We start from the raw sequence: 26,660 nt of genomic DNA, 5'->3' as shown, positions 1-26,660 counted from the left end.
CCAAAAAGAAAAACTAAGGTGACAATACAGTTAAAACCAAATTTTAGTTTCAGATTCTAAGGAAATAATGTATAAATTTGAAAAATAGCTATGTTCTTATATAATTATAAAATAAAAATGTTATTTCTATCTAAATTAAATATACAATGTATTAATCTAGATTAATGAACATGCTCTAAATACTTTGAACCAAATTACTATTTCCCATCTATTACAACATACGATTCCCATCTGTTACAACATACGATTTTTACTACTTTGTACATACATGTATTATTGAAATGTAACTATTATGTCTCCTTATATTTTCTTTGTAACATTTAAAACATTCTCATTATTTTTTAAAAAGTATATGCTAATACTTATGAAAAGGCGTTTTTTGTGCCTGAGATTTCTATGACTGTGAAAAGCATCAGGGAGAATTTCCTTTCCAAAAACATAGACATTAATGAAGTTGTTTTTTGTTTTCTTTCACAGATGAGGCCTGTTCTTTGTAACTGTTTTCTAGGTGATGGACTATTTATCAACTTGCTCCATAATCCGTTTAGAGTTAAAGAGGACCACAGAAACTGCACCTCCAGGTGTCGCAGGTTACAAAACTAATAATTAAAAAAAATTTAAAAACTTATCTCAGATTCCCTCCTAGAGTCTACCGCCTTGTTTATATAGTTGGAGGACAAAGTCAGCCAATGCCTGAATTCATATTCTGCACTACGTGATTCAGGAAACAGTGAGTCCAAGCATTTCTTACTCCTAAAATTGTGTTCAATGTTTGCAGTCACTTTCCTATCCCTAATATTATCAGGAAAGGGGCTGCAATTTCCTTTCTACTTCTCTGAGTCAACTGCAAAGTCTAAGATGTTTTCACAGTTGAGACAAGAGAACAAGCAGCACCAATGAAAACCACGGAGTTCTATGGAGGCATCATGGTGTAGTGAGTAGAAGCATGCTGCTCTAGCTGTATCTCCTGGGTTCAAATCCTGACTACACGGCATATGGTGCATTAACGGACAGGTGACCACAAGAATTTCTATGCTGGTAAAATAGGTTTATAATAATGCCAGTTAATCTAAAGATGATTTAAGTGAAGACTATTTGGTATTTTTCAAGGGCTCAATAATTAACTGTGATCATGATCTTCCCCTTACCTACTTTCAATAAGTAAATAATTTACATTTATTAAACAAAAGAAATTTAATCTTGCTTTTCTGAAACAACACAATTCTATTTCAATTTTCTTTACATAGGAGGAGCATCTCACTGCAGATAAAGATATATGTATATCTTTTCTCCACTCAAAATTATGCTGAAACTCAAAAACAGAAATATCTAATATGGTATCAATTTATGTATCAGTTATGTTTAGAGGGAGTTAGGCTAAACATACAGCATTCATTTAAAATGAAGGCCTCCCATCATACTTTGCTGATGGTATTTAAGTATTGAAAGCCAACTTTTTCTAAATGTTTACTATTATGTCATAGTAGCATGATTTCCCAAATGGCAGAAACTTTGTCTTTTTGTACATAGCTAGGCATTTGATGCTTATAACAGTGATTTCTCAATAATTATGCATTGCCAGGAAAGATAATTACTTTAAAAATTTATTTAGGAAATTATTTAGCAAATAGTAAATAAATAGTATTAGTTGATTGTTATTATTTCTGAATATCTGCAGTTTCCCTCAATTTTCTCATCTGAAAAATGGAGATATGTATTTCACAGCAGCATTGTGAGAGACAATAGTCAATATAGATAAAATTCTCCAAAGACCAAAACTTTATCTAGCTCATATGTTCTGCATGAGTATTCATTTTTTTAATTACTGTATCTTTTTAACTCATTACGACTAAAATTAAATATTTTTTTCTCTTTCAAGACCTTATGCTTCTCCTATGTTCTCAATAGGCTGGACATCAGGTGTGGGTAATAATAGTACCATGATTTTCCTTTGAAGACTCCAAATCCTCAGTCCAAATGACTTTATTCCACCTGTAACTCAACAGATGCCATGAAATCTAGACCTCAGTACAGACAGTGACTTCCATGAACTTAGCTAAAATTTTTGGACAAAGTTTACTCCCTCTGGATTCTAAATGGATAGGGTAATGTTGCTGTCTCAGTGAAGCACCTTCTGAGCCTTCTGAAGCAGGAGCCGATGCTGAGGCAGAACTGAAAGCTGCAGAGGCAGAGTCCGGGTAACACTGTCTAAACACCTGAAAACCCACTGAACACTGATGAATTTTACTGTTCTGTTTTAGACCAAGGTCAGTAAGCATCTTCTGTAAAGGGCTAGATTGCAAATATTTTAGGTTTTATGAAACATAAGGTTTGGGTGCAACTATTAAGCCCCAATGATGGATATGGCTGTGTTGCAATTAAACTTGATTTACAAAAACAGATGGCAAGATCAATTTGGCCGTGGATCATAGCTCATTGACTCCTGCCTTTTCCTGAAAAGTAGAGTTTCTTTACCTGGCAACCAAAGCAGTTAGTGTTAACTAATATCCCCTGTATCAGGCACTGGATTAACAAATTTTTAAGCCAAAAATTTGAAAAATAATCATTTATACCTTTTCTCTGTTCCCTTGCAGCATAAATACAACATCAGAAAGTATGTTTCTCTCAAATGTTTCCTTAGTCTATTTACTCTTTCCATTCCCACCTATAACCTGTTATTTCAAATCACAATCATTTGCTGCTTAACATTCTATAAAAACTTTTTACATATTCGTTTGAGCCCAGGATTCCTTTCAATTCTTCTTCACACGGAAGGTCTTATTGTGATATCCTACCTTGTTTTAACCTGAATTGACTCTCCCTTAGCTGAGAGAGCCAGACAAACTCCATTTCGGCTCCTTCACTTGCAGCCTCTTACCCACCCCCCTTCCTCAAGGACTTAACTTGTGCAAGCTGACTCCCAGCACATCAAAGAACACAATTAACTGATAAGATACTGTGGCAAGCTACATCCGCAGTTCCCAGGAATTCGCCCAGTTGATAGTACCCAAAGCCCCCACATTTGTGTCCGGTTGATAGCACCCAAAGGCCCCACGTAGTCTATCACCTTGTGATAGATTTAAAGCCCCTGCACCTGGAACTGTTTGTTTTCCCGTAACCATTTGTCCTTTTAACTTTTTTGCCTGTTTTACTTCTGTAAGATGGCTTCAGCTAAGCTCCCCCTCCCCTTTCTAAACCAAAGTATTAAAGAAAATCTAGCCCCCTTCTCCAGGGCCAAGAGAATTTTGAGCACTAGCAGTCTCTCGGTTGCCGGCTAATAAAGGACTCCTGAATTGGTCTCATAGTGTGGCGTTTCTCTACAACTCGCTCGGTTACGACATTATATTTCCACAATTCATATATTGGCATGCCATGGTCATATCCAGGGGATTGTTTATGAACCTTTGACATGGATAATTTCGCCTGTCATAAAGTGCATATTATCTGACTTGTTTATTAAATTGTATCTTTTGTTTCTAGAATATAAATTATGTGAGGATCAGAGCAATTTTTTTTTTGTTTATAGCTTTCTTCAATTGTCTATACATGTGGTTGATATAATGTGAATAACCCATATACATTTCTAAAAAGAAGGCCAAATGACTCAGCAGGGAAAGTAAATATAAAAATAATGCATTTTTTTCTGAATCAATACAGACTTAAACCATATAATAAACTTTTGCATTTAGAAAACCATTAAGGTCTATAGCACATATTTACTATTCTATGGTAATCTCTTAGATTTATCTTGCACCAACATACTAAAATTTTAACAGAATAAAAACAGAAAAGAGGTTTTCAAAAAATATTATTTTCATATACCTAATTTTCCAATTGTCTTTCTATTCCTGTTGGCGCTTAAAATTTACTTATTATTCAACGTCATTTGACTGGGGGCACAAAAACAAATGCTTAAATATTTCAGCATAATACAGCATTTACATCTGTGTGGTATAAATAATATTGAATAATATCATTGATTTGAAAGACCAAATTTGGCCAGGTGCAGTGGCTCACGCCTGTAATCCCAGCACTTTGGGAGCCCAAGGCAGGTGGATCATGAGGTCAGGAGTTCGAGACCATCCTGGCTAACACCATGAAACCTCATCTCTACTAAAAATACAAAAAATTAGCCAGGCGTGGTGGCGGGCACCTGTAGTCCCAGCTGCTTGGGAGGCTGAGGTAGGAGAATGGCGTGAACCCAGGGGGTGGAGCTTGCAGTGAGCCAAGATCGCACCACTGTACCTTACCCTGGGCGACACAGTGAGACTCCGTCTCAAAAAAAAAAAGAGAGAAAAAAAAAAAAGAAAGACCAAATTTAACAAAATCTGAACTATAGTACGTATATTTAGTCTTCCTCTTTCATTATTTAATTTTGCTATTCCATCATTATTGTCTGGTTTGAATTAACATGGTTATCATATGTTTAGATAAATATCATATTTTTATAAGTATAGGCAGGGATCCTTAAATTGGTAAAACATTTTACTGTTTTTAAATGTTTCTTTGTAATTCCCACTTCCACCCATCTAGTCTTCCATATAAGCTTTAGAAAGAAATTATTAGGTTTCAAAAAATATCCTAGATGGAACAGACTGATATTGCTGTGAATTAATAGTAAAGGCCAGGCATGGAGGCTCATGCCTATGATCCCAGCAATTTGGGAGGCTGAGGCAGGTGGATCACCACTTGAGGTCAGAAGTTTGAAACAGTCCTGGCCAAATGGTAGAACCCTGTCTCTACTAAAAATACAAAAATTAGCTGGGTGTGGTGGCACGTGCCTGTAGTCCCAGCTACTTGGGAGGATGAGGCAGGAGAATGGCTTGAACCCGGGAGGCAGAGGTTGCAGTGAGCTGAGATCACGCCACTGCATGCTAGCCTGGCGATAAGAGACCCCGTCTCAAAAAAAAAAAGAAAAGACAGAGAGACTGGAAAAAACTGAGGTCTTTAAATATTGACTTATGCCACGTATTAAAAGCATTTCTCTAATTTTTTTTCTTTTACATAGTTCAGTAAATTTTAATAGATTATATTCCAATGTATTTATTGCTCATTTCTTCCTAGGCAATTTGCATGTAAACATAAATTTCCTCTGTAAAATGAATTTCTTATATAACTTTCATTTTTCTTTTGATAATGTATAAGAAAGATGTTATTTGTTTTATGCTGACCTTACAATTAACCATGTTTTATACATTCTTATTAGTTTTTGTTTTTTTTGTTTTTTTTTTTTGAGACAGAGTCTGGCTCCATCACCCAGGCTGGAGTGCAGTGGCGCCATTTCGGCTCACTGCAACCTCTGCCTCCCGGGTCCAAGCAGTTCTCTGCCTCAGCCTCCTGAGTAGCTGGGATTACAAGCACCCAAAATCATGCCCGGCTAATTTTTGTATTTTTAGTAGAGACAATGTTTCACCATCTTGGCCAGACTGGTCTTGAACTCATGACCTCATGATCCACCAGCCTCAGCCTCCCAAAGTGCTGGGATTACAGGCTTGAGCCACCGCGCCCGGCCTAGTTCTTTTTATCTTAAGCATATCATTATGACTTCTGCAATACATAAGAATCTAGATTCCTTCTGCTTGATAGTCACTCTTTTATATATTTTCTAATTTTATTGCTCTTATTTTATTGAAAAATCATCTCAAATTTTGCATATAAAATTAATTATAACAGGCATCCTAGTTTCCCAAATAAAAGATACCTTTCTAATGTTTTGCTTTAAACATAATATACAATATATTTCTCATAGATGTGCTCTATCCAAACAAGAACTTTCAATCTTATGGTTTCTAAGAATTATTATTAAAATTTGGAGTAAATATTTATTTTTTAGTGTATTTTTCTAAAACTGTGGAGGTAACTGTATAATCTTCCTTCTTTAATCTTTTAATATGACATGTTTACAGAAGTTTTTTAAAGTTGTATTATCCTTGAGTTCCTGATATAAGTGTTTTTGTAATAGAGTAAAAGCCTTACTTAATTTAAAATTTTCATTTTGGCATAATTTCTGATTTACAGAAAAGTTGACTTAATAATACCAATAATTACTATGTATCAAAAGTCCCCAACTGTAACATTATCTTTTTCCTTAAAAGACGCAGACGTTGTGTTCCTTCAAGGCACTCTCTTAAAGTTGTACTTGAATCAAAGAAAAAATTCACAGGGAAGTTGGAAAACCTTTCATACTGAAAAATAATGATACTACTATATATCACAATTTGTGGGATGCAAACATAGTAGTATTTAAAAACATTTATAGTCTTGTGTATTGATCCTAAAAAAGATAATGCAAAATCAATTATCTAAACACCCACAATAAGCTACAAAAGCAGATTACATCAAAACTAAAGGAAGAAGAAGAATGGCAACAGCAAATATAAAAGTAGAAATTAAGGACGGAGAAAAATACAAAGAAAAATTTGTTCTGTGAAAGATTGATATATTGTTTGACATATGGTAAGTCTAATAACAGAACACACACACACACACACACACACACACACACACACATACACACCCCCAATATAAGGAATTTTTAAAACGACATTAGTTACAGAATGTACCGAGCTGTATGGTTTGTTTCCCAGATAGCTTGTGTTTTTCTAAGTATCTGATTTTCATTTATTTCTAACAGTATGCTTGTGATCAGAGAATGTACTTTCTATGATATAAAAAGTTCAAATATATTGAGACGATGTATAACTCATCATATATTCTATCTTGTTAAATGTTTGGTAACATTTACCGATTGGAAAATATATATATTTTGTCAATTGGTTATAAATGTCAAATATTTATTTGTTTTATTTTTTAACTCTTTTTTTCATACTGATATCTTATTCATTTGATCAAGTAGTGATGGAAAGGTGTTAAATTGTCTTTATTTTAATAGTTTTTAGGGGAAGAGGTGGTTTTTAGTTACATGGTAAGTTATTTAGTAATGGTTTCTGAGATTTTGATGCACCCATCACCCAAGCAGTGAACACTGTATACAATGTGTGGTCTCCTTCACCCTCCTACCACCCTTCCCTTCAAGTCCCCAAAGTCCATTACATCATTATTAGGATTTTGTGTCCCCATAGCTTAGCTCCCATTTATAAGTAAGAATATGCAATGTTTGATTTTCTACTCCGGAGTTACCTCACTTAGAATAATAATCTCCAACTCCATTCAGGTTGCTGCAAATGCCATTATTTCATATTTTTTTTTCTTTTCTTTTCTTTTCTTTTTTGGAGACAAAGTTTCACTCTTGTTGCCCAAGCTGGAGCACAATGGCACGATCTCGGCTCACTGCAACCTCCGCCTCCCAGGTTCAAGTGATTCTCCTGCCTCAGCCTCCCGAGTAGCTGGTCTCACACGTGACTGCCACCACGCCCAGCTAATTTTTGTATGTTTAGTAGAGACGGGGTTTCACCATGTTGACTGGGCTGGTCTTGAACTCCGGACCTCAGATGATCCACTTGCTTCGGTCTCCCAAAGTGCTGGGATTACAGGCATGAGCTACTGTGCCTGGCCTATTATTTTATTTCTTTCTATGGCTGGGTAGTACCATGCCACATTTTCTTTATCTATTCGTTGGTTGATGGATATTGAGATTGGTTCCGTATTTTTACAATTGCAAACTGTGCTGCTGTAAACATGCATGTGCATGTCTTCTTCATATAATGACATCTTTTCCTCTAGGTAGATACCCAGTAGTGGGATTGCTGGATCAAATGGAGGTTCTACTTTTAGTTCTCTAAGAAATCTCCACATTGTTCTCCACAGTGGTTATACTAGTTTACATTCCCACCATTAATGCAAAAGTGTTCCCTTTTCACCACATCCATGTCAATATCTATTATATTTTGATTTTTAAAGTATGGCCATTCTTGCAAGAATAAGGTGATATCTCATTGTGTTTTTAATTTGCATTTCCCTGTTAATTAGTGCTGCTGAGCGTTTTTTCACATATTTGTTGACCATTTGTATATCTTCTTTCAAGAATTTTCTATTCATGTCCTTACCCCACCTTTTGATGGAATTTTTTTTTGTCTTGCTGATTTGTTTGAGTTACTTGTAGATTCCGGATACGAGTTTTTGTCGGATGTATAGATTGCAAAGATTTTCTCCTACTCTACGTGTTGTCTGTTTGCTGATTATTTCTTTTGCTGGGCAGAAGCTTTTTAGTCTAATTATGTTCAATCTATTTATCTTTTTTTTTGTTGTGTTTGATTTTGGTTTCTTGGTCATGAAGAACCAAGCCGATGTTTTCAATGTTTTTTCCAATGTTATCTTGTAGAATTTTTATGGTTTATGATCTTAGATTTAAGTCTTTGATCCATCTTGAGTTGATTTTTGTATAACATGAGAGATGAGAATTCAGTTTCATTCTTCTTCGTATGGCTTTCCAAATATTCCATTACCATTTGTTGAATAGGGTGTGTTTTCCAAACTTTTTTTATTTGCTTTGTTGAAGATCAGTTCGCTGCTAAGTGTTTGATTTCATTTCTGGGTTCTCTATTCTGTTTCATTGGTCTATGTACCTATTTTCATATCAGTACCATGTTGTTTTGGTAAGGACAGCCTTGTAAAATTGTTTGAAGTTGGGTAATGTGATACATCCAGATATATTATTTTTGTTTGGTCTTGCTTTGGCTAGGCAGGCTCTTTTTTTGGTTCTATATGAATTTTAGGATTGTTTTTTCTAATTTTGTGAAGAATGATGATGGTATTTTGATGAGAATTGCATTGAATCTGTATATTGCTTTGGACAGTATGGTCATTTTCACAATACTGATTCTACCCATCCATTAGCATGAGATGTATTATCTATTTGTTTCTGTTGTGGTATCTTTCAGCAGTGTTTTGTAGTTTTCCTTGAAGAGATCTTTCACCTCCTTGGGTTTGTATGTTCCTAAGAGATACAGTTGCAGTTTGCAGTTGTTGTAAAAGGGATTAAGTTCTTGATTTGATTCTCAGCGTGGTTGTTGTTGGTGTATAGCAGTACTAATGATTTGTGTATATTGATTTTTTGTGTCCTGAAACTTAACTGAATTTATCAGATCTAGGAGCTCTTTAGATGAGTCTTTAGAATTATCTAGATATACAATTACATCATTGGAAATCGGTGACAGTTTGACCTCCTCTTTACTGACTTGGATGCCCTTTCTTTCTTTCTTTTGTCTGACTACTCTGGCTAGGACTTCCAGAACTATGGTTAATAGATGTGGTGAGTGGGCATCATATTCTCAGGGGGAATGCTTTTAAACTTTGCCCTGTTCAGTATGATGTTGGCTGTGTGTTTGTTATGGATGGTTTGTATCACCTTGAGGTATGCCCCTTCTACGCCAATTTTGCTGAGAATTTTAACCATAAAGGGATTCTGAATTTTGCCAAATGCTTTTTCTGTGTCTATTGAGATGATCATATAATTTTTGTTTTTAATTATGTTTATGTGGTGTATCACATTTATGACTTGTGTATGTTAAACCATCCCAGCATCCCTGGTATAAACCCCACTTGAAATCTGTAGATTATGAATTTGGCTGTTCTTTTTTAGCTATATAAAATTTTACTTTACATAATTTGAAGTTATATTATTAAGAGCATATGCATTTCATATTGTTTTGTCTTTTAAATGAATCAATTATTTTATCATTATAAAATGTTTCTCTTTCTCTTTTGTACTGTTTTTCCTGTGAAATCCACTTTGGCTGGTATTCACATTAGAATTCATGTGTTTTTATAACACTGGAACTTATTCCAGACACATGGCATAATAACGACTAGGTTTGTACTCTTGCCTTAAATAAACTAAGAAATTTTTGATAAAATATACATATCAATGGTCTTCAGACAGTGAACATCAGATAGTATAGGACAGTGACCTCGAAACAGGGAAAACGAAGGTATGAACTAAATCATCCATCCATCTTATTGCCTTTATTGAACACAGAATAATTTTTCTGAGATTGGATCAATAGAAGTATAATCACAAATACAAGCAAATGGATTAGCAAATTGAAGAGGTATTAAATTTTTTATGCACAAGAAACAATATCAAACTGAGTTAAATTTACATTTAAATCTTTAATTCATCTTGAGTCAATTTTTTGTATATGAGGTAAAGAAGGCATCAGTTTCAATTTTCTATGTGGCTATCCTCTTATCCCAGCATCGATTATTTAATAGGGAGACCTTTCCCCATTGCTTGGTTTCGTCTGGTTTGTCAAAGATCAGATGTTTGTAGATGTATGGTCTTAGTACCGAGTTCTCTATTCTGTTCCACTGGTTTATGTGTCTGTTCTTGTACAAATACCATGCTGTCTGGCTTACTGTAGTCCTGTAGTATAGTTTGAAGTTGGGTACTGTGATGCCTCCAGCTTTGTTCTTTTTGCTTAGGATTGCCTTGGCTATTTGGGTTCTTTCATGGTTCCATATGAATTTTAAAACAGATTTTTCTAGTTCTGAGAAGAATGTCAGTAGTAGTATAATGGGAATAGCATTGAGTGTATAAATTGTTTTAGGCTGTATGGCCATTTTAACAATATTGATTCTTCTTATCTGTGAATATGGAATGTTTTTCATATTTGTTTATGTCATCTCTGATTTCCTTGGGCAGTGGTTTGTGGACTGTAAAAATCTTGGAAGACCACCTCAGCTATACCATTCAGAACATAGGCATGGGCAAAGATTTCTAGATGAAAACACCAAAAGCAATTGCGACAAAAGCAAAAATTGACAAATGGGATCTAACTAAATTAAAGAGCTTCTGCACAGCAAAAGGAAAAAATAAACTATCATCAGAACAAACAGACACCTACAGAATGGGATAAAATTTTGGCAAAATATGCATTTGACAAAAGTCTAACATCCAGCATCTACAAGGGACTTAACCAAATTTACAAGAAAAAACAAGGCCATTAAAAAGTGGGCAAAGCACATGAACAGACACTTCTCAAAAGATGACATACATGTGTCAACAAGCATATTAAAAAAGTTCAACATCGCTGATCATTACAGAAATGCAAATCAAAACAATAAGACACCAACTCATGCCAGTAAGAATGGCTATTACTAAACAGTGAAAAAGCAGATGCTGGTGAGATTGTGGGGAAAAGGGAACACTTTACAAGGTTGGTGGGAGTGTAAATTAGTTCAGCCATTGTGGAAGACAGTGTGGTAATTCCTCAAAGACCTAAAGACAGAATTACCATTCAACACAGCAATCCCATTAATGGGTATATGCCTAAAGGATTATAAACTGTTCTATTGCAGGCTGGGCATGGTGGCTCACACCTGTAATCCTAGCACTTTGGGAGGCTGGGGTGGGCAGATCACAAGGTCAGGAGATTGAGACCACGGTGAAACCCCGTCTCTACTAAAAATACAAAAAATTAGCTGGGCGTGGTGGCAGGCACCTGTAGTCCCAGCTACTCGGGAGGCTGAGGCAGGAGAATGGTGTGAACCCAGGAAGCAGAGCTTGCAGTGAGCTGAGATCGCACCACTGCACTCCAGCCTGGGTGACAGAGTGAGACTCCATCGCAAAAAAATAAGTAAATAAATAAATAAATAAATAAATAAATTGTTCTATTGCAAAGACACATGCGTATGTTCCTCGCAGCACTATTCACAATAGCAAATACATGGAATTAATCCAAATGCCCATCAATGATAGACTGGATAAAGAAAATGTGGTACATATACATCATGGAATATCATGCAGCCACAAAAAAATGAGATAATGTCCTTTGCAGGGACATGGATGGAGTTGGAGGTCATTATTCTAAGCAAACTAAAGCAGGAACAGAAAACCAAATACTGCATGTTCTCACTTTTAAGTGGAAGCTAATTGATGAGAACACGGACACATAGAGAGGAACAACACACACTGGGGCCTATCAGAGAATGGAGGGTTGGGGGAGGGAGAGAAGCAGGAAACATAACTAACGGATACTAGGCTTAATACCTGGGTGATGAAATAATCTGTACAATCAACCCCCATAATGCATGTTTACTTATGTAACAAACCTGCATATCTTACACATGTACCCCAATCTAAAAATAGAAGTTTAAAAAAGAACAAAATGAGTTAAATTATTGGAAAATTATTTCAAATCAAATTACATATAGCAATGTGCTAAGATCTACTCACTGTAAAGAGCTCTTTTACTCATCTGACAAGCATTTAGTGTAAGTGTTCTATTCGCTAGGCAATAGGAACTAGAGGCTGGAAAAAGAATGGTGAAGAAAATGCCCATGCCATTAAACCAAACACCGCATATTCTCACTCATAGGTGGGAATTGAACAATGAGAACACATGGACACAGGAAGGGGAACATCACACTTCGGGGACTGTTGTGGGGTGGGGGAAGGGGGGAGGGATAGCATTGGGAGATATACCTAATGCTAGATGACGAGTTAGTGGGTGCAGCGCACCAGCATGGCACATGTATACATATGTAACTTACCTGCACATTGCGCACATGTACCATAAAACCTAAAGTATAATAATAATAATAAAACAAAATAAAATAAAATAAAGAAATTTGTGTGTGTATATATATATTTATTATAACAAATTAAGACATTATTGAACAATGGTGCAAATAGCAATTAACAATAACAAAAGGCTGAAATACAAAATTATTAAAATAATAATAACCCAACAATTTTTAAATTGTGAGGCAATATAAAAAGATATTTAAGAGATCCAAATGTCAAAATGTATGTGTGTGTTGCGGGGGATAGAGTTACGGGGTAAATGTTTATAGCTTTTTGTTTCTCTCTTTTTTGTTCTTTGCAATCAAAGTTAAGTTTTCTTCAGTTTAAAATCACTTGTTACAACGATATTCTTTAGACTCATGGTAACCAGGAAACAAAATTCGGTAATAGACACCCTACAAATAATAGACACCTAAAAAGCAAGGAATTAAATCACACTCCCAGAGAAAATTATCTCACTATAAATACAGACAGGAAGAAAAGGAAGGAGGGAGGAAAGGAAGAAAGAAGGAGAGAGAGAAGAGAAACAGGAAGAAATGAAGAGACAAATAACAAAAGAAAAAAGAGAGTAGCAAAACGACCAGAAAACAAGTAAAAGTGGCAGTAGTATGTTTTTACCTGTTAGTAATAACCTTGAATATAAATGAATTAAATTCTCCAATAAAGACAGAGTGGCTGAATGGATTTAAAGACAAGATCTAACTATATACTGCCTACAAGAAACTCAGTTCACCTATAAAGACATACATAGACTGAAAATGAAGGGATGGTAAAAGATATCCCACACAAATGGAAACAAAAGAGCAAGACTAGCTAGACTTATATTAGATAAAATAGAAAGATAATTATATAATGAGAAAGAAATCAATACAGCAGTATCACAATTATAAGTGCAAATGCAACCAACACTCAAGCACCTAAACACAGAAGCAAATATTAACAGACCTTAAAGGGCAGATGGACTGCAATACAATAATAGAGTACCTCACCACTCAACTATAATCAACACCCCACTATCATCAATGAACAGATCATCCAGACGACAAAAAATCATCAGTTAAACTGTAATCTCTACTGAATGGACCTAACATTTACACAGCTTTCCACTCTGCAACTGCACAATGCACATTCTACTGAGTAGTACATGGATTATTCTCCAGGACAGACTATGTGTTAGGCCAAATAACAAGTCACAGCACATTTTTAAAAACTGAATTCATATCAAGCATCTTTTCTGATCATAGTGGAATAGTACGAGAAATCAATAACAGGAGGAACTTTAAAAACTGTACAAACATATGGAAATTAAAATACATGTTCATGAACAATGAATAAAGAAATAAAAAATTAAAAATGTATTGAAATAAATAAAAATAGAAACACAACATAACAAAACCTGTGGGATGCAGCAAAAGCAGTTGTAAGAGGAAAAGTGCATAGCTATAAATGCCTACATCAGAGAAGTAAAAAGATCTCAAATAGCCAACCTGACAGTACACCTAAAGTAATGAGAAAAACAAAAAAACAAATGTTAAAATTAGTAGAAAGAATATCCAAAAGATTAGAACAGAAATTTTACAAATAGAAACAAAAAAATACAAAATACAAAAAAAATACAAACAGTCAATGGAACAAAGAGCTGGGGGATTTGAAAAAAAAATCAAAATTGACAAGCTTTAACTAGACTAAGGGAAAGAGAAAGAAAGTCGAAATAAAATCATAGATAAGGCTAGGCATGGTGGCTCACACCTGGGATCCTAGCACTTTGGGAGGCCGAGGCTGTTTGGATCACTTGAGGTCAGGAGATTGAAACGAGCCTGGCCAACATGGTGAACTCTCTCTACTAAAAACACAAAAAATTACCTGGGCGTAGTGGCAGATACCTGTAATCCAGCTACTGAGGAGGCTGAGGGAAGAGAATGGCTTGAACCTGGGAGGTGGAGGTTGCAGCGAGTCAAGATCATGCCACCGCACTCCAACATGGATGACAGAGGGAGACTCTCTATGACATGCTTGAACTTTCTGACTTGTCCTGTCTTTCCCTATTTCCTAAATAATTAGTCATTCTACTTTAGGACAAGAATTTGCCATACAAGATCCTCTCTCATGTAACATTTCTTCATAACATTTCTAACCATAAACACATCTTCACATGCACAATTTTCTTTGTATCTCTCCTCACTACTAATTTCTTATGCCCACCCAAATAGAAAAAGATCAGGTAATGCAAGGCAAAACAGTAGAGCCTTAGATTTCAGAGGGACCTGTCTGCTTACATTTCTTGGGATTCCACGAGGAAAAGAGAGGTTTCTCCTAAAAGGGGGTCTGCAGCACCTTCTGTTTTTCCCATGGAGTCTCAGGCTGTCAGAAATTATCTCAGGTCCTCTCATGTGGGCATCGAGAGTGGCAACAAGACAGACAAGAAAAGTAATTCAGACAACTAAGAAGAAAAAGAAAAACATAGTACTATCTTTATTGTAAAGATAGATAAACTGAGGCACCATGCAGTTTAAAATTTTATGTTCTCATGGTATTAGACTCCACAGCTCTCTCTTTTAACCATCCTGTAATTCTGCTGACTCTATGCCCAGTCACTGATGCACTTGTATGGTAGCTCATGGCCCCCTTAGAACTTGGAACCTGGGTTTCATTTCCTGCTCTACAGCTATATAATTTAACAATTTTCCTCTGGATTTTTTGGATTCTAACGCTATATATCCCAAATTTTATTAATATTACTCAATATTAATGGAGGCTGTGATAGCTTCAGTCTGTAGAAATATTAAACAACCTACAAAGAACTATATGAAGTTAAATAGTATTAATATTTCTATATCCTTTAAAACATTGAGGCAATGTATTGAGAAACACACCTAAGAAACTGCAACCAATCCACTCTGGACAAAAATTTAGACACTATCTCTTCAATATAAGCTATCTAGTGACATTTTTACATATCCTTACACATATCAACAGTATTTTACATGCTCATAACCTTAAAAATAAAAGGTGTCAAAATTATAGACCTTATGCATTTCTGTGGGCTTGAAAAATGATACAATATAGATTGTTTCTTTAAAGTAGTCAATAAAATGCATAAACTTCCAGAGTAATCACTAAAAAAAAGATTTCATACCAAAGGTAATAATACCAGAAATAAAAAAGCGCTCAACACTGCAGGTTCTTGAAGGCAAAAGCTAATAGAGACTTTGTTTTGGTTGTGAATCTTGGCCTTAAAACGTTATACACATGATCCTCCCTTCCTTTTCCCGTTGCAAAGATGTGATGGACCAGATTTGCTCATGCAGGTGACAATACTCTTGAAAATGGTGGCAGAGAAATAAAATGAAAGGAATACAGTTCACTTAATCTCATAAATTGGAACTAATTACCCCCCTGACTCTTGCATACCTCCAGACTATGTGAGAGAGATGAAATGGCTGTTTGCTAGCAATATTTTATTTGATGTTTCATTTTTGATTCCTTGAATAACTACTTACAACACATTAACAGGATCATGAAAGCATAGCTATTCAAGTAACCAAATAATTATGCAATCAATGTTTTTCCTCATCTCTAAAGCATAGTAATGGACTGATTATTTTAAAAATACAACTCGGCGACAGCCAGTTTATGTTTAACTCAGTTTTGGTTTGTTGGTTGTTAAGGCCATTGCTTAGGATAATGAAAACAAGAGAAGGAGAAACAAGAATATAAACAAGACATAGAAGCAGCAGCATAAGAAAATGAAGAGGAACAAGAAGATGATGATTAGAAGAAGAAAAAACAGACTGAAAGAAAGGAAGAACAGGTGTGGGAATTAGAAAGCCTATTATGATACCTTATTTCCCCTCCTGATTTATGAAATTTGAAAAAATTTCAAGACTTTTCACAACAAAATCAAGCTAAAAGATACACCAATAGTCACCCCCTGAATTTTGTTAAGAATAAGACAATGTTGCCACTCACACCTGGCCCAGGCACCAGCAGGAGGAGGGCACCTCCAGATTCTGCCGGAGAAGGAGGACTCCTCCTTGCCCTGGCTGGGCCTCCACTGCTGCCACCTAAGACTGCGGTACAGCACCCGCAGCTGCCTCCCCACTTCAGGCCAGGCTGGGCCCGGTAGACTCCACAGCATTCCCACTCCCACTTTCCAGATCCCAGTCTTGCTGCTGCTGCCCCACTAACGCCAACACCAACATGACCACGGCTGCTGTTGCCCTCAATGCACCAGCCCACCCTACAAGCCTCCTACCACCTGGCCCCTGCAGACACTCTTCCTACCTCTCCACCACTCCAGTCAAGCTGCAGTCTCTGTCTCTGCCATCAACTGCAGCGAGGCGAGCCACAGAACCATGCCATCTGCAGGCTCCAGCCTCCAGTGTGCAACAGATGAATCCTCCATCTCCTGGCTCAAAGCATCTGGGTGGTAAAAGCCAGATGTGCCTAGAACAGGATGCAGGGAGTGGTAGTGTTAGAGGCTCACCTTGTCATGCTGGCCACTGGGTGGCAGGGGCTGGTTTCAGCAAAGACACAACTGGGACCTGGGGTCGGTGTGACTGCCTTTGCTGAAACCAGCCCCTGGTTAGGTCCAGCTGGCCAGGAACTGCTGGGCCCACCCTGGCTGCACTCCTTGGTGAGCAGGAGAAGCAGAAACTCAGACCCAGCCAGCTCTCTCCAACCAAGTGCCAGTTCGTGTTTCTGATGCCTCCACCCACAGGGCCCTGTTCCCCCATGGTGCCCGCTACTCCACGCCCAGAGGTCCCACATTGTCTCTGCAACACAGTGAGAGGGTGCAGGCCCGGCAACCATGGCAGGTGTGGGGGCCTTACCTTGCTCAGGATTCCCAAAGAAACATTGTGCGTCTGCCATGCTCCAGGACGAGCAAACAGAGGTTGCCCTCTAGAATCTAGAGTCTGGGAAGAGGAGGACGGCCCCTTCCTTGGAGGCCACAGCTATCGCTGCCACCTCCGTAGCCCGTTGCCAGAAGCAGCAGGGCAGTGAAACCCCCAATTGTGCCCCCCCACTGGCATACCACAGGGCATGTAAACCTGATAGTGCCCCCAAACTGCCCCACTGCCCCCAGCAGTGCAGCCAGGGATAGTGCCCCCAACCAGCCCTTGCTGGGGGTAGTGACAGCCCAGATAGTGCCCCCAACCTGCCCCCCTGCCATGACAGTGCAGTAACTGATAGCACCCCAACCCTCCCCCCAGCTGGCGGTCAGCCCCCTGTAGCACACACAACCACCCCCACCACCAGGCAGTATAGCCCCCGCCAACTCCACCAACCCATGCCCCCGATACCCCCACTGGCAATGTGACCTTGATAGTGCTCCTATCCAGGGTAGTGCATCCCTGGATAGCTCACATACCCTGCCACCTTTCTACCATGCTGGCCAAGCTGCAACCTCCATCACCTCCACCAACCGCAGCGAGGCGAGCCTACGTGCCACAGGCTCAAGCCTCCAGCTCGGGGTATGTGGCTCCCACTTCTTGTTCTCTAAGCTGAGCTCCCAGCTTCGATTCTGATTGGATGAGAGCAAGTCTTAGGACAACCAATCACAGCATGAAAATAAAATCCAATCAGAATAGGCCTAGAGGTTTGTTTCATCCAATCAGAATATGTAGTCCAGGAACCTCATTTGCATAACCTCATATATAAAGCATGCAGAGGGGGCATCAGGCCATTCCAGGCTCTTGTGTGGCTGCTTGCGCAGCTGATCTGTGCCAGGCTTAGAGGACCAGGAGAAGGGGTAGTCACTTGCCACAACTGGAGGCTGGAGCGTGTGGCACCATGGCTCGCCTCGCTGTGGTGGGTGCTGGCGACAGAGACGGCAGCTCGGCTGGAGTGGTAGGAGGGGGTAAATAGTTTTTGGGTAGATGGAGGGATAAAGAGGGTGGTTAGCGGCAAAGGGAAAAGAGGATGATGGCGAGCAGGAGAAGGCATCGCAAAAAGACGGTGGGGAAAAGATGGTTGAAAAAAAGTTTTTGGGTAGCTGGGGGGTAAAAAAGGGTGGCATGTAGGAGGAGAAAAGAAGAAAGAGAGGGTGGTGAGGAGGGAAAATGGGGGCAAGTAGGAAGGAAAGAAGGTTTGCAAAAAGACGGTGGGGAGAAACACGGTGAGGAGAACAGAAAGACAGTGGGGAAAGAAAAGATGTGTAAAAAGATTTTGGGTAGATGGAAGTGGAAAAGGGTGGCACGTAGGAGGAAGAAAGACAGGGTGCAGAGAGGGAGGGGGAAGAGAGAGAAAGTGGTGAGCAGGAGGGAGAGAAGGTTTTGTGAAAAGTGGATGGGGACAAGCTGGTGGCGAAATATTTTTTTTCAGTAGATGGAGGAAAAAGATGGTGATCAGGAGAAGAAAAAAGGGTGGTGAGTAGGAGGAAGGAGAAGGTTTTGCAAACAGTCGGTGGGAAGAAAAGACAGTGGGGAGAAAAAACTGGGGGAGAAGTTTTTGCGTAGATGGAGGAGAGAAAGGGTGGCAAGCGGGAGAGGAAGGAGGATTGGGAAAACGACAATGGAAAAATAATTTTGGGGTAGATGGAGGGCGACAGAAAGGTGGCACGTAAGAGGAGGGGCAGGAATGGGGAAAAGAGGGTGGTGAGCAGAGAAGGCTTTGCGAAGAGATGGTGAGGGGGGAAAGACAGTGAGGAAGAAAGTTTTTGGGTAGATGGAGGGGGTAAAGAGGGTGGTGAGCAGGAGGGACAAAAGAGGGTGGCAAGCAGAGGGAGACAAGGTTTTGCCAAAAGACCGTGAGGAAAAGACAGTGGGGAGAGAAAAGTTTTTCGGTACATGGAGGTGGAAAAGAGGGTGGCAAGCGGGAGAGGGGAAAAGAGGGTGGCAAGCGGGAGAAGGAAAAAGAGGATGGCGAGTCGGAGGGAGACAAGGTTTTGTGAAAAGATGGTAGGCAGAAAAGACATATGGGGAAAGAAAAGACAGACGGTGGGTAAAATGTGGGTAGATGCAGGGGGAAAAGAGGGTGGCAAGTGGGAGGAGAAAAGAGGGTGGCGAGAGGGAGGAGGGAAAGAGAGTCGGGAAAAAGACGATGGGGAAAATAGTTTTGGGGTAGATGGAGGGCAAAAGGAGGATGGTAAGGATAGAGGAAAGAAGAGGGCAAGTGGGAAGGGGGAAGGCTTAGTGAAAAGACGGTGGGGAAATTTGAGGGGGTAGGTGGAGGAAGAAAGAGTGGTGAGCAGGAGTGGGGAGAAGGCTTTGTGAAAAGACAGTGGGGAGATGTTTTTGTGTAGATGGAAAAGGGAAAGGGTGGCAAGGAGGAGTGGGGGAAAAGACGATGAGGAAAACAGTTTTTGGGTAGATGGAGGTTGGAAAAGCAGGTGGTGAGCAGCAGGAATGGGGAGAAGGCTTTGGGAAAAGACGAGGGAAAAGTTTTGGGTAGATGGAGGAACAAAAGGGGAATGAGAGCAGAAGGGAGAAAAAGAGGGTGTCCAGTGAGGGGGGAAAAGTTTTTGGGTTAGATGGATGGCGAAAGGGTGGTGAGCAGGAGAGTAGAGAAGGCTTTGTGAAATGACAGTGGGGAAAAATAGTGGGAAAAAAGTTTTGGGGTAGATGGAGGAAGAAAAAGGGTGGCGAGAGGGAGGGTGCCAAAAGTGGTTGAGAAAAGAAGGTGGGGGACAAAGTTTTTGTTCTTTATATATTTTGTGTTGTATTATATATTTTGTGTTGTATTAACCCCTTGCCTGATGCATAGTTTGCAAATACTTTCTTCCCTTCTCTGGATTGCTTCTTCATTCTATTGACTGCTTTCTCTACTTTGCAGAAGCGTTTAAGTTTAATGCAATTGCATTTTGTCTATTTTTGATTTTTGTTGCTTGTGTTTTTGATGTGTATTTGAAAATCCCTTGTCCTAACCAATTTCACGAGGCATTTTCCTATGTTTTCTTCTCTAGTAGTTTCATAGTTTCATGTACTACATTTAAATCTTTATTTTCAGTAGACGGTAAGGTAACAGCCTGGATGTATTCTTGTACATGTGGGTGTTGGGTTTTCCTAGCACAGTTTATTGAAGAGATTGTCCTTCCCGAATGTGTGTTTTTGGTGCCTTTGTTAAAAGAGTTGACTGTAAAAGCTTGAATTTATTTTTGAGTTCTCTGTTCTGTTTCATTTGTCTATGTCTGTCTGTCATTCGTCTATGTATCTCTGTCTCTCTCTGTCTGTCCCCTACCTATTTTTTTTCTTTTGCCACTACCATGCTGTTTTGGTTACTAGATTTGTGGTATATTTTGAAATCAAGTAGTGTGATGCCTCCAGCTTTTTTCTTTTTATTCAAGATTATTTTGTCTATCTGAGGTATTTTGCATTTCCATGTGAATTTTAGGATTTTTTTTTTTTTTTTTTTTTTTTTTTTTGAGACGGAGTCTCGTTCTGTCGCCCAGGCTGGAGTGCACTGGCGCGATCTCGGCTCACCGAAAGCACTGCTTCCTGAGTTCAAGCGATTCTCCTGCCTCAGCCTCCTGAGTAGCTGGGATTACAGGCATGCGCCACCATGCCTGGCTAGTTTTTGTGTATGTAGTAGAGACGGGGTTGCACCATGTTGTTCAGGCTGGTCTCAAATTCCTGACCTCGTGATCCAGGCGCTTTGGCCTCCCAAAGTGCTGGGATTACAAGCGTGAGCCACCATACCTTGCCGTTTTTTTTCCCTGTGTCTATGAAGAATCTCTTTCCTAATTTAACATGGATTCCATTGATTCTGTAGATCACATAGGGTGATACAGATATTTTAACAATATTCTTCTAGTGCTTGGACATGGGATATCTTTACATTTACTTGTGTCTGCTTTAATATCTTTCGTCTGTGTTTTATAGTTTTAATTGTGGGATCTTTCGCCTTTTTGTTAAGCTTATCTCTAGGTATCTTTTTTGGGGGGCATTGGGTAACTACTGCAATGAAATAGGTTTCTTGATTTCTTAGGTGTTTCACTATTTGTACATGGGTGTGCTACTCATTTTTATATATTGATATTGTATCTTGCAACTTTATGAAATTTATTATTTCTAGTAGGTATTTTGTGGAATCTTTAGGGTTCTGCATATGTATATGATTGTGTCACCTACAAACAGAGACAATTTGACTTCCTTTTATTTCCAATTTGGATGCCTTTTATTGCATTCTCCTATCTAATTCCTCTAGCTAGGACTTCTAGTACTGTGATGAATAAAAGTGGTAAAAGTAGCCACACTTGTTCCAGATCTTAGAAGAAGAGCTTTTAACTTTTCCCCATTGATTATGATGTTAGCTGTGGATTTGTCATATATGGACTTTATTGTGCTGAGATTAGTTCTGCTGTTGAGGCCCTCTCATGCATTTTTCAGTTCATCAGTTGCATTTTTCAGCTTTGAGGTTTCTGTCACCTTTTTAAATTACTTCTATCTCTTTGTTAAATTTCTTCGATAAGTTTCTGAATTACTTCTCTATATTTGAATTTCATTGACTATCCTCAAAACAGCCATTTTTACTTCCCTGTCTGGAGAGTCTCACATTTTTTTATTTTTATTTATTTTTTGTGTGTGTGAGATGGAGTCTTATTCCATCACCCAGCCTGGAGTACAGTGGCACAATCTTGACTCACTGCAATCTCTGCCTCCCACGTTCAAGAAATCATCCTGTCTCAGCCTCCCAAATAGCTGGGACTACAGGCACCTGCCACCACACCCAGCTAATTTTTGTATTTTTAGTAAAGACGGGGTTTCACCTTGTTGGTCAGGCTGGTTTCGAATTCCTGACCTCAGGTAATCCACCCACCTCAGCCTCCCAAAGTTCTGGGATTACAGGTGTGAGCCGCCACACCCAGCCGAGTCTCTCACATCTTTAGCTCTGGTCACTGGTGACTTATTTATTGTTGGGTGAGGTCATATTTCCTTGAATATTCTTAATGCTTTTGAGCATATGTTCATGCCTGGGAGTTGAGTAAGTGTGTATTTATTGCAGTTATTACTGGAATATTCCAGTATTCTGTTCTTGTTTGTGCTTGTCCTTCTTCACTCTTCCAGAAATTCCAAGAAATTCAAGACTGTTGAGTTCCCCAAGCCTGTGGTCATTGCAGCTATTACAGCACCAGAGGGCACCTTAAGCTCAGGTTCACTGTGACTTTTGCAGACTGAGGTCCCTGGTGGCCGTGACACACTTGGAGAAGATAAGGGAGGGGTTCCCTGGGTTCCCAGGCAAAGTTCTTCATTCACGTCCCTCTTCTTCCCCTTGCAAGGAATCTGGGCACCAAGCTTTGTGGATCTGGGAGAAGTGTGATTTGGGCACTCTCATGGCCACTGCAGCTGGCGCAACACACCTGAAGCCCACAGCCTCCCAGACCAGAGCAGCACTGGGGCTTATCTGAGTCCTGTGGCCACTATATTGCCTGACTGCTGCTGACTTATTTAGGTTTCTAAGCCAGGTTAGTCTGCTGGTGATGAAGCTGGCCAGGGTTTGGGTCCATCCCCCCAGGGTGGCAGAATCTCTTCTCCCTGCAGGGGGGTCTGTAGGTGTCTGGGAGCTCCTGCCTGGGATCAGGGCCACAGTGTTCTGCCTGATGCTGTGTCCACTGTGGTGTAGGGCTGATACTGGGTTCTCCTCCTTCTTGCATAGGGAAGGAATTCTCTCTGCACTGCACTGCCTGGAGTTGGGATTGGGGTGACACAGGCAGCCCTGTGGCCACTGCAGCTGATGTCACATAGGAAGCCCGCAGCTTCCCAGACCAGCACATCGTTGGTTGTTGGAGCTCACCTAAGGACCAAAGTGACTCTGGCCTGCCTGCCACTGAAATTTATTTGGGGCCTGAGGCCACTTGAATCAGCTGGTGGTGAAGCAAGTCAGGATTCAGGTTTGCCCCACCAGGGTAGTGGATTCCCTTTTAGACCAGGTCATGTCTAAATGCTCTATCTATGGGCACTGGGCTGGAACCAAAGGCCATGGAGTTCTGCCCAGTGCTGTCCTTTACTATAGCAGAGCTGGCACTGGGCTCCAAGGCAAAGTCCCATGGACCCTTCCTTGTCCCTCCTGCAAGAGGTGGACACATTCTCTGCACTGCACCACCTGGGGTTGAAGGGAGGGGCTGTGCAGTCACTGCAAGACTATCTTTTCACCCTCTTTAATGTGTTTTCTCTTGTTTTTAAGCTAAAACCAGGTTCTGTGATCTGTCACCTGCTTTCTTTAGGTCTTGTGAAGGCATTGTCTTGCTTGGATTGTTGGACGGTGCTTCAATTTAATATTCCTGCAGAGACGTAGTCACTGAGATTCTATCCTCCATCTCGCTCCACCTCTTCTCATTTATTTAGTTTTTCTTCAATTTATTTCAACAATATTTTGGAGGTTTCAGAGTATTAGTTTTGAACTGCTCTTGTTAATTTCTAAATTTATTACTTGTTTTGTTGCTATTATAAATGGGATTGTTTATTTAATATCATTTTAAGGCAGTTCATTGACAGTATATAGAAATAAAATTAATTTTTAGTATTGCATTTATATCTGGAAACCATGCCACATTTATTATTTTGAATACTGTTTTACTGAATTTCTTAGAATTACGTATATATGAGATAATGCCATCTGTAAATATAAATAATTTTATTTTTTTTTCAATCAGGATGTTTTCAATTTTTTATTCTTTAGTAAATACACCTCGCTAGAATCCACAGTATAATGTTGAGTAGAATTTGCAAGAGTGGACATTCTTGTAACCAACCCTGCCAGGAAAGGAGTCACCCTTTCATTGCAGAGTGTAATGATAGCTGTGGGTTTCATAGATAACTACCACTAGTTTCAGGAAGTTATCTTACTGTCCGTAACGGGAGTGTTTTCATGATGAAAATGTGTAATATTTTCTCAAATGCTTTCTGTCTATTGAGATGCTCATATATTTTGGTCTTTTATTCTATTAATATGGTGTTTGCATTCACTGATTTTTCAAATATTAAATCAATGGTGCATTCCTGGGGTCAATCACATCTGCACACAGTGCATAATCTATTTTATATGTTGGTGGATTCAGCTTGGCAGTATTTTGTTGAAGATTTTTGATTTTATAAAACAAAGATACTGGTCTATATTGTTTTGTGATTCAGTTTTGGTGTCAGAGTAATCCTGTTTGTAAAATGAATTGGGAAGTGTTCTCTCCCCTTTTATTTTCTGCAAGGGTTGGTGAAGAATTGATATTAATTTCTCAGAGTGTTTGATTCACCTGGGAAGCCAGCTGAGATGAGATTTTTATTGTAAGGTTTTAAAATTACAATCCAATGTTTTAACCATCCATAGATCTACTTATATTTTTAATTTCTCCTTTAGACTATATTAGTTTCTGTCATTCTAGGACTTCATTCTATCTAGGCTATCTTACTTTTTCGGCATAAGATTTTTCATTGCATTCTCTTTTAATCATATTTATTTTGTAATACTGCCAATGATGTGTTCTCTTTTATTGCTGATTTTAGTAATTTGAGTCTCTTCTCTTTTTTTCTTGCTTAGCCTAAGTAAACATTTGCCAATTTTTTTTTTATCTTTCCAAACATTTAATTTTGGTTTATTGATTTTCTCTGTTTCATATTCCCTATCTTTCTGTTATCCTAACTCTATTTTCCCCCATCTTAATTTTTTTCTTTTCTTTTTTGAGACGGAGTCTGGCTCTGTCACCAGGCTGGAGTGTAGTGATGTGATCTTGGGTCACTGCAACTTCCAACTCCCTGGTTCAAGTGATTCTCCTGCCTCAGTCTCCCTAGTAGCTGAGATTACAGGCACACGCCACCAGGCCCAGATAATTTTGTATTTTTATTAGAGACGGGTTTCACCATGTTGGTGAGGATGGTCTCAAACTCCCAACCTCAAGCAATCCGCCCGCCTCGACCTCCCAAAGTGGTGGGATTACAGGCATGAGCCACCTTGCCTGGCCGGCTTAACTCTAAGGAAATGTTTGTCTTTAGGAACATTGTATTTGGTTAATTAAAATTTTAGATTCTGGAGCATCAACTGTTCTCTTACATGAAAATAAAAGCATGAATTGGGAAATAATGGGTTCCCCAATTTTTTTGTGGGGGGAACAAACAACTATCCATGTACATACAGTTTTTGGTTCCCCACATCATTGAGCCAACTTGGCCAAAATAAGTAACCCCTCATTCCTTATCTCAAGAAGGTGGTCTTGCCTTGCTTGGAGACGTTAAAATGAATTCACTGGATGTAGTTACTTTTAAACATATCGGTTTACTTCATGTCCCATTTTCAACCAGTTACTGTACCTGGAATAATAGAATCAAATTCTGTCATGCACAGGTAAATAAGTAAATTCTGTCATTTAATATCTAAATTATGTATATATATTTACATACCTATATTTTACTTGTAATTCGATGAAAATAGGCTTTTTATGTATGCTCTGTGTAAAATATACTGTCTATATTAATTCTCATGATAGTAAAGAATAGATTGAGTAATGGAATGTATTTGAATTTTACATATATCTTTCATTTAGTAGCAGAAAAAAAATCTTAGCACTTGATTTAGTAAATTCCTCCATTTAAAATAAGATGTTACTTTAGCAGAAACAAAATTTATCTTAATGGGATAATTCACTAGTTTACCTCTGATGAGCATCAGCTAGTATTTAATCCATTGTGAAATTACACAGCATCAAAATAAAATATAATACAGTTAGTTAAAATACAAAAATTATCTTATTGATTAATTTAGACATCAGAAGTTAGATTATAAAATCAAGGTATTTTTGATGTTTGTTTTGTTTTTAGGATATTAGCATATACTACCAAACGTGAACCATAGTAAAAGCTGTTAAGTAACACTTACCATTCCATTTTCAAATAACCCGAGTTTATGTGTCAGGTTGAAAAGCTTTTAGATGAGTGGTTTATGTTTCTGTATGTATCCAAATATTTGTATATCATGTAGACAGCCCAAGAAAATATGCATGTATGTCAGCTATTGCATAGAATGGTAAAGAATGCATTCTTAAAACAAAGAAGAGAGTAAGATACATTCACTTAATGTTCCAAATAAGTCTCTAGTATCTCAAATGTACTATTCACCCATTACTTCCAAACATTATATCAGGGCCAGGCACCTCGGCTCTTGCCTGTAATCTCAGCACTTTGGGAAATTGACGTGGGTGGATCACTTGAGGCCAGGAGTTCCAGGCCAGCCTGGCCAACATGGCAAAAAC

The 26,660-nt window shown here is 38.7% G+C and overlaps 1 long non-coding RNA gene across 1 annotated transcript in view; it reads right to left on the bottom strand.

Moving 5' to 3' along the window:
- Window positions 1–17,967, bottom strand: part of LOC129022363 (uncharacterized) — a 31,209-nt gene extending 13,242 nt beyond the window's left edge. Inside the window, exons 1-2 of the long non-coding RNA XR_008496382.1 lie at window positions 17,859–17,967; window positions 16,772–16,933 (exon numbers count right to left, since the gene is read on the bottom strand). This is a non-coding gene — a long non-coding RNA (uncharacterized LOC129022363). The remainder of the gene's footprint in view (window positions 1–16,771; window positions 16,934–17,858) is intronic.
- Between the last annotated feature and the right edge of the window lie 8,693 nt (window positions 17,968–26,660).

Source organism: Pongo pygmaeus, chromosome 22 (assembly GCF_028885625.2).
Source record: "Pongo pygmaeus isolate AG05252 chromosome 22, NHGRI_mPonPyg2-v2.0_pri, whole genome shotgun sequence".
NCBI classification, from domain to species: Eukaryota; Metazoa; Chordata; class Mammalia; order Primates; family Hominidae; genus Pongo; species Pongo pygmaeus.
This window is presented reverse-complemented; position numbering and strand designations above follow the sequence as displayed.